Source organism: Dermacentor variabilis, chromosome 9, assembly GCF_050947875.1.
Source record: "Dermacentor variabilis isolate Ectoservices chromosome 9, ASM5094787v1, whole genome shotgun sequence".
Lineage (NCBI taxonomy): Eukaryota > Metazoa > Arthropoda > Arachnida > Ixodida > Ixodidae > Dermacentor > Dermacentor variabilis.
Window position 1 is genome coordinate 23,946,991 of NC_134576.1, and position 9,573 is coordinate 23,956,563.

Below are 9,573 nucleotides of genomic sequence, written 5' to 3' on the forward strand. Positions count from 1 at the left end.
CGACACCACCTTCCTTGCTTTTCATTTAAACGACAAGCAGCTCTTCCGACCGACACCATCCGAAGTTGTCATTTCATAATGCAACGCATCATACTCGCCACCATCGGTATCCTGTTTGTTCACTTAACAGTTCAACTTGGGGTCTTGGTAACGGGTGCCTGTTCGCCAGTGCCTCAGTCGGCCGAAATCGGCGATCGCGCCACTTGCCCCCCCTTATGAAAATGGATTTAGAGTTCCTTTAGAACTCCTAATGAGTTCCTATGGAGTCAAAAGGGACTCTATAGGAACTCGCGATCTATAGAGTCGTCTGCATAGAATCTCTATAAGAAGTCTATAGAAACCTTTCTATAGAAACAAGTCATTTCACACACAATAGATGTGCAATAGAGGGTGTATTGACGTCCTATGTACTGAATTCTATAAAGTAATTTTTATAGAATGTCTTTAAAACTTCTAACGCGACCTGTCTATAGAATGGCTCTCCATTCGTTCTCTATAAATGTTCTATAGAGAGTGTATTGATATCATATGTACTAAATTCTATAAAATAATGTCTATAGAAAGTTTTTAACACTTCTAATGCGGCTTTTCTATAGACTGACTCTCCATTCACGCTCTATAAGCAGTCTATAGAGGGTTTATTGTCATCATATGTACACTATTCTATAAAATAATGTCTATAGAAAGTTTTTAACACTTCTAATGCGGCTTGTCTATAGACCGACTCTCCATTCACCCTCCATAAATGTTCTATAGAGGTCGTATTGACATTTTATGTACCAAATTCTATAGAAAAATTTTTATTGAACGTTTTCAGAAACGTTCTATAGAGGTCGTATTAACATCTTATGTGCCAAATTCTACAGAAAAGATGTTTATAGAACCTTTTCAGAACTTCTAATGCGGCCTGTCTATAGAATGGCTCTACATCCACCATAATAATTCTATAGAGGTCGTGTTGACATCTTATGCACCAAATTCTATAGAAAAATTTATAGAACGTTTTCGGAACTTCTAATGCGGCCTGTCTCTAGACTGGCTCTCCATTCCCGTTCTAAAGATGTGCCATCATATGGCATATGTACTGAGTTCTATAAAGGAACGTTTATAGGACATTAAAGAAGCTAAAGTGCGGCCTGTCTAAGAACGGCTCTATATTTTCACTCTATAAACAGTACTCAGTATCCAGTGCATCGCCGGATTATGGGTCCAGTGCCGCGCGCTGGATGCATGAGGCGCTGGGCAAGCGCGGCGTACTGGGAAGCGCTGGTTACTGGTGCGAAAAACAGCTCTAGCGCGTTAAATACGCGGTGCCTAGACACCGTATGTATTTTTTGAGTAGAGAAAGAAACAGAGAGCGTTTTAGTGCAATGAAAAACGAAAAAAAGAACATGTAAAAACAGAAGTTCTCTGACCAGGATTCGATCGTCGCACCTGCAGATCCCCAGCCCGGATCACTACTGCTACGCCACGCCAGCATACGACCACAGGCGGATAATTTAGCATACCAAAATCGAGAAGCACTTTTAGTTTCACAGAGAGAAGTCTTGCACAGACGTGGTAGATGCGCTATCGCCCAGCAACTAAAAGTCACGCCTGTACCACAAAGAAAAATTTGCTTTCCGTATTCAATAGTGTGCTCGGAAGTGCCATAACATCGACTTTCACTTGAGATTGGTATTTTAACTTCGAAAAAAGTCCTAAATGAACCACCGACCCGGGACGCTGCATGAATGGGCTGTTACTGCCGATTTCGATAGCCGTTTCTTGTTCTTCACGCGAGGGGTATGCTATGTTTTCTTAGTTCAGTGATGTCTTTCAGTCTACACGTCTGTCTAGTCATATATATTCGTCAGAGAAGCGCAGGCTAGTGCTGGGAGCCTTCGGCGACAGCACATATACCTGCGTTTATGACGCGTCACATCGGCGCTCCTCACTTCTTGTGCTGGCACTGTAGACATGAAAAAATTGTTTATTTAAAAGCACCGATGCGAAATCTGAAATATAAAGTAATTTATCCTTGTTAGACTCCTTGATTCTTGAGGTTAGACGCGCCGATAGCGTGCAGACGGACTCGGCGGATACGCTATGCCTAAGCTTCGGTGGGGACTGATCTCGGCGCGGGCAGCTGGCGAAAGCTAAGATGTGTGTATTTGAGCCTCAGAACTCTTTTTAGTACAATAGGGAAAGTGGAAGCGCACGAATCGCCTCAGCCTTGTTATCGGTGCGATAATATCAAGCAGCGGTAGGCTTCGAACTCGGGGTCTGTTCGAGCGCGTCTGAACGACTTCTGGATTTCATGTCCACTCCACAACACTGCGACAATGGCGATAACTCCCTATCATATGTTACGTGCGAACTACTAAAAAAGCGGCGTCCTCTGCGTTTGCATGGTTTCGTTCAAGAATTTAGCTATCCGCCTTGTCAAAAGGCAAAATGCAAAAAACGAAAGTGATTTTCATTGTCACATGTGCAGGAATAAACAAGGCAGCTCACGCACCTTTATTCCATGCTGCGACACGAAATAGTTCTATGACCCTAAGATATAGCGTTATTTAGGACAAGAGACTAGTATGAAGTGATGAAATTGTATAAAGCATTTAATATTCAGCAGCGCTCGTCCTTGCGTACTGGAGCCAGCGCGGCACAAACACAACCAGCGCAGTTTCCAATGCGACCGTCTCTTCCAGTGTGACCCAGCATTGCCCAGCTCTTATCCAGCGTTCTCACTGGTCTCGAGTGAGTCCCAGCGAGCGCCAGCGTACCCAGTGCGATCCAGTGCTTAAAAAAAAAATAACAACGCGCTGATTTCACACTGGAAGGCACTGGAAGACGCTGGTTCTTGCAATCGGCATTTCCGATGTTTTTTACTATGAAGTAAGAGCATCGTTAAAAAGACACTCATTGACGAAGGCAAACATCACACTAATCTAAATTAGGAAAACCAAAGAAATATAACGGAAGCGCGCATTGTGGTTTATATCGCATATGCAGGTAAATCACAAAGATGTATACCAAGAAACACTAAGCAAAACTGCGCCTTAGCAATCGCGTCATATCTATTTGCTGGCATGCAGTGACTGCAGCACTTGGGGCGGAAACACATCGAACGCCGCCGCACATTTCTGGCACACACCATCCAAATGCGACAAATGCACGCTGCAGAAACGATTTTTTTTTCAAGGAATCTTGAAAAGTCACGGACCACATGAGCGCGATCCGCGCATGATAAGCACATCGCCACGAAAGCAAGATAGGGAACACATAAGCGTAACCTGTGCCTCACGGGTAAAATTAAAAATCATCGTATATAAATTATGTTGCTGTGCGACGGACACAAGCGCACGGAAACATCACACACTGCACATATGTACCTCCGAGGTTGTGTGGACAATTTCTGGGCTACATTTAAACGACAGCAGGAAGTTACTTCAATGAGAAACGAAGTGAGGGCGCATGTAGTGCAGGTAACGGCTGCGCATAAAGTCAGTTAGGGTTTTAAGGCCAGTGACCGAGGTTGAAATCGTTAAAATCACACCCCAGCAATAGCTTACGCAGGGTAAATTGTCCGGATCTTGAAGGCCATGCTTTTTGCTGACTACATGTGGCATAAACGATTCAAAAGCAAGAATATTGCATGTAATTTATTTCTGCCCTAAACTATAGCACACAATATGAGCATGTCAATGTTTCTTCTTGTCTAGCAACATATGTATGTAGTTCGGCCCAAAACGGCACAAAACCTGCTGTAGTGGGTATTATTGTAGGAATCACGGAGGCCACAACAGCCGCACTATTATACAGACGGCGATGGCAGCGCCGGTATTTTCGTATTAAACGCGACAGGTAGAATACGAAGATACGGCGTGTTGTAATTGCTTTGTCTTCAACGGTTGTTGTGCGAGCTACATCGATGTGTTTTTTTGATCGTGTGTTATTAGGTTTGCTGTAATGAAATGAGACGTAGTTCGCGAGCACGAAAGTGCCAGAAGATGGCTTGAGTCTCGCTGTAAGCACGCCGTATGCGTGGCGCGCCAGCTAAATGTGGACCAACGATTTTCATGCCGTGGAGTGCGTTCCCTTTGTCTCCGCTGGTTGTCGTGGAAAGCTTGGTGGACGGCGCAAAGAAGTAATGCGTATTATTAGCGTGCCTCAGCTCGTCCACTACCCAGCGGATCGCAGACGCATCACTGGAAACTTGGAGAGCGCCTTTCGACCTCGCCGTACTGTTGAAACGGTAAGCAATCGTGCTCGCCAACTACACGTGCGTTCATCCGTGTTGTGTGTGCTTCCCGTGTGTGTATAGAGTGCCTTGCGAACGTAGCAAGTGGAACACCCACGTCAACAGTGAACCCTGTGCTGATACTTGCTACGCGCTGGTTGTAAAAATTGTGTACGCAACTCTATTGCCACAGTGCGGAATTGATAATCCTGATAAGCGTTTGCTTCCGCTGAGAAAAGCTTCGGAAATCGTGTTCACCTTGTGCAGCTGTGCGTGAGCTCCCGCCTGTCTGCTAAAGTTGCATAGTAACGACCCGTCTACCTCTTCATCGATTCTTTCTTCAATGACGTTTCCTCACTTATAAATGCTTCGACGTTGTGCACAATCTCTGCTTACGAGGTTTTTGGCTAACGAACAGTTCTAGGGAAAAAATGTAAGCCAATCACAGCTTGCTACTAGTACAGCTTTATTTCCAAGACAAGATGTGTTGACATAACTGACTTAACTAAACATGACAGGGGAACGTTGCCTATACTAAGTAATGGAAAAAAACATTAAGATTAGATTGTAATCTGCTGCTGTGGCGCGTCCAAAACTTTATTTGATGTAGAGGTCCCTATTGTCATGACATTCGATAATTTCAAGCATTTGCTCTCTTTCCACATTAGTGCAGACATTGTTTTCATGACCCTTTTAGGTGCTGACTGCATGTTTTCACGATATCACGGCTTTATTGTGCCACTGCTATAAGCTAACATGGACCTCATTTTGTAGTGGCGAGGCCGTGACCCACAACATAAACTACAAGATCGAGGAGCCCCCAGAAATGCAGACCCTGTGGATATATGGCTGCAGCAGCATGGCGTGTGATCTGGATGGTCATGTCAGGTGTGTATGAAATGTATGTGTTCCAAAAAGGGGGCTTGGTGTCATTCATGGTGAATTTTGTCAACACATTCCGTACTGCAGCTTACTAAAGAGACTGAATATTTATGCAACCTTATTGAACTTGCTACCTATTTGTGTGCATAGCCATTATGCCCACATTATTGTGTTCTGTATAAAACTATACCTAACCTTTCCCGATGTTTAGTATTTCTTTTGCGTAAGTTGCTTACCTGCAAGTTAAATATAATTTTTGCTTTGTACTTAGTGTATTTATGACTTTTTATTGTAGTTTTATTCTTTGAAAACTATTTCCTATGCTGTACTCCTTATTTGCATAATTTTTTTTCTGTTTGTGCTACAATCTCGTGCAGTTTTCTGTGCATGTAGGAATTCGAAGTGTAGTGGACTAAATATGTCACAGGTCTAAGCACGTAGTGTGCACACCTTTGTTTATCATTGATATCTTTACAGTTACTTCTCTGTTCCCTTAGTAACAGCCACTGCGAAATACACATTTGGTGAGCTTTAATTTCTTGAAAATTACTATGATGGTCAGTATTTACTATGCTGCATTTACTTCAGTAGTACATAGGCACAGACTGATATGGATACCTTGTGACCTACACAGGATGCCTTTTTTGTTTGTTGCATTAAAAATGGCGGCTCACCCACATGTCTTACTATATATGTGGTATGCCTCATCGATTTCACTTGTCAATTTTTACAGTGGATGAAAACAGATGAACGATTGTAATCCAACATGAAGCCCGTTGTGGAAACGTACGGCCAAGTTGGATGACCATACTGGTCTTTTGAATGAAATATGGTGGTCTCTTATACACATACGATACCGGCCAGTTTGCCCGATGTACACTTGACCACATATGAAAGGGATACAGTACGCTGCTTGTGACACACACGCCAATTTTGGTGGTATCTTTCACCGAGCAAGCCTCCCTTGCCTGCTTGCCTTTCTCAATTCTCTTGCACACTGCTGTGCATATAGGCACCCCAACAAGAAAGGCTTGCTTAGATACCACTAAATTTGTCTTGTGTCTGTCAGAGGTAGTGTAGTCTATTCTTGTGATAATGTGTATATTTGGTCAAATGTACATGCAGCAGATTGGCCGGTGCCTCAACACGTGCCTAAGACAGCACCATAATTCACTCCCCGGATCAGTATGTACGTCCCACTTGACCATGCACCGATGGGACTGGGGCTGCACGCCAGATTTAGACTGTTCATCTGTTTTGTTCAGCTGCGGCAACCAATTGACCAACAAATTCGCTGAGGAATGCCACATAAAAAGACCGGGTCACAATCTGTTTACTGAATTGTCTGCAACCTTCGTAGGAACAAATTTGTTTGTTGCAACTAGTTTTAGGCACGTTATTTCTTGTTAAATTTTCTGCATGACCTACAGAGCAGTTATGCAATCAATTTTCAAAGAGACATGATTAGTATAATTTTTGTTTTCTGTTTTTCACATGCCATGTTGCAAGAAGGACCCTTTTTAATTAAAACTGAATTAACTTTTCAATTGCAATTGGGAAGTCTTATCATTGCGTTTAGGATACATATCAGTGTACATACCTGTACTAGATTAGAAACTTCTTGTTTCAATAACTCAAAAAGCACGAATATACTGTGTCCATTATATCTGACAGTGACACTGTGACTGTGTTCCAAATACCACTAATTGGCAGTTATCCATCATAATTTGCGAAAACAACTTAAAACATTATTGTTCCCCATACAATGGATACTTACATGCATCATCATGATTGCTCAAGCTCCATGTGAGAAATTTATTATTGGCATATTAAGCATAGTACATACCAACTATGGCTAACAGCGGATGGAATATTAATTTTGTCTACCGCTCAGCAATAGAAGCCAGTAGGTCATTCCCTTCTTTTCAAAAAATTTGTTTCCTATGCACAGTGTGACATCTGTATAGGACTCTTAGCTCATGGGTGTTCCTGCTTGCTTATCTTATAAATGGGGAATGTGTTGTCATTGCAAGATGAGATTAATGTGTGACTAGGCTGTTGGCGTTTGGAGATGCTTTTTGTCATCAGCAATGATATTCTACTGCCAGGCACATTGGCCCAGTGCTGATGTCACAGTATCTTGGGAAAGTAAAGATATTGTCAAAAATGATTCTCAAAAGAACTGCCGCTGTTTGGCAGAGTGGTGGGGAGGTGGGGTGTTCTGCCACTTTTCTGTTATAATTTTTTTCTGAAATACTGAAATGAAACTTAGCATAATGCTACAACTATATAGATATTTGTGGCGTGTTTGTGCCTGCTAATACATTATGGCTGAATGTTCATTACACCTCTTGAAAATTAATTTCAATTGTATTTTCCAGGCTCCAGCGTCGCCGTTACTAGACGGACCAAATGAGGCCAAAAACTAGCCTTTCCTCGCTCCTTTCCTGGGAAGTGAAATAGCAGGTGATCATGTAAGAATGAACTTGCAACATGTGAGCAGTAGCCAAAGCTCCATACAGGTCATGCTGGTGGTGGAATGATAAGACAAACCGCGATATTTATTTGTTTACTTATTCACTTAATATTTATTTTTTCATATCTCGTGAATACTGTGCAGTTTTTCAGCAAGGAATCAGATAAAATAAAGAAATATCATTGCATCAAAGTAAACATGTTATTTGAAAAAGCATAATTCACGTAGCACAGTACCATGATAAAACATTTTCAGACAACTAGTCTGCTTTTGATACGAATTCATGAAAACTGCAAATTTTCAAGAAACAGAGCAGTAAGGTTAACAAATCTTACTCATAACTAAAAAATGAGATCACATTTCTGTTGGACCTAATACCATAATTTAATCTGGCAAATTAGAGATACCATATGCTGCTCTAATATACAATCACTAATTTATGAGTAGATGTGCGAAACTCTCAAACATTGCAACAATTTCATGTAAGCTGTAAATTCATATATAAAGTTTGTTGACTTTAGACATAGCAGATGGAGTCTGCAGAACTGTGATATCTCTTTCTGGCACAGAGACGGGGATTAGTAAGCTTTGTGGTGTTATTTTTCTTAAACCTGCCAAATAGTTCTTCCTGCAACAAGTTGAATTCTCAAATGCCACAAACTTCAAATTAGTGCTGTGGTTGTCTCAAAAGTATTTCTGTATTTTGGATGTATTTGAGTAGGAAAATTTACAGAATTAACGAACTTGTGCTAGTTGTTCTTTATTTTTTTACCGTTGCAAACTCAGTCCTTTTCCTTCAAGTTTTGCTATTTTCAGCAAATTTTAATAAATACGGATGGTTTTAATGTAAAACTATGATTTCAACATTTTTAAATGTATCAAACCTCATGAAATTTGATTCCATAGTTGCCGAGAAAAACTCTTTTACTGTTTATGTGCATTACATAGGAGCTCCTGAGCTAAATCTTTTTTAGTCATTGCGTGTGTCGGTCTGGTTTGTATTTCTCACCCTAATTAGAATATTGGCTCTGATCTCAAAATTGTTTCCCTTACAACGAAATACAAGCTTTTAAACTTTGTACGATATATGCTGTACTGCTCTATGAAAACCACTGTTTGCCACATTTTTGCAGGGTCTGCTAGTGCTAATTTTACACATAAACATAGACTAATATGCTGTGTGGTTTCGGTACATGGTGTACTTATCTGTGAAAGCCATTATTTGCCACATTTTCGCAGCGACTGCCAGTGTTATTTTTGCACTTAAACAAACTAAAATGCTGTGTCGTTTCGTCAGGCTGACACAACATTGCAGTGCACATTCATATCAGTCTATTTTCAGGCTTTAGTATCCAACCGTTCAATGTGCACTGCTGGAACAGGCACTCCTTTTGCAGTTTTAATGGTATGGTTTCTTGTCCTAGTCAAGCCTGTTATTGCCAGGTGTCAACTGTAATCAAGTCTGCCACTGATACTTTTACCTCATGTTTCGCGTGTTTGCACCACCAGCTTGACCTGAGAAGCATGTTGGCAGCTAGTTTGTGTGTTGCAAGTTCTAGTCTGAAGCGTGTATGTCACATATATGAAGTATGTATCTAGTCTGAAGTGCAATAAACATTTCAAACTGAATACTTTGTGGTTGTAGCACCAATTATTTTGCCACTGCATTTACTGTAGTCCTTATTGCCTACAGTAGAACTTTGGCAAATTGCAAGTTCTTTACACATATCGGCCTAGCTTTTATAGGCATTTGCTTGTAGGTACTCGAAAGCAACTGCATAGAAATATTCTATAGAATTTTGTCTTTAGCGTCTCTAAAGCAACTCGATAGAAATATTCTATAGAAATTTGCCTTTAGCATCTCTAAAGCAACTCGATAGAAATATTCTATAGAAATTTGCCTTTAGCATCTCTAAAAAAACTCGATAGAAATATTCTATAGAAATTTGTCTTTAGCTTCTCTAAAGAAACTCGATAGAAATATTCTATAGAA

The 9,573-nt window shown here is 41.0% G+C and overlaps 1 long non-coding RNA gene across 1 annotated transcript; it reads left to right on the plus strand.

Annotated features, from left to right (window-relative positions):
* The first annotated feature begins 3,922 nt into the window (after positions 1 to 3,922).
* On the plus strand, positions 3,923 to 9,209 carry LOC142592549 (uncharacterized). The gene is made up of 3 exons (XR_012830719.1): positions 3,923 to 4,237; positions 4,997 to 5,110; positions 7,486 to 9,209. It is a non-coding gene; the product is annotated as an uncharacterized LOC142592549 (long non-coding RNA).
* Positions 9,210 to 9,573: the final 364 nt, after the last annotated feature.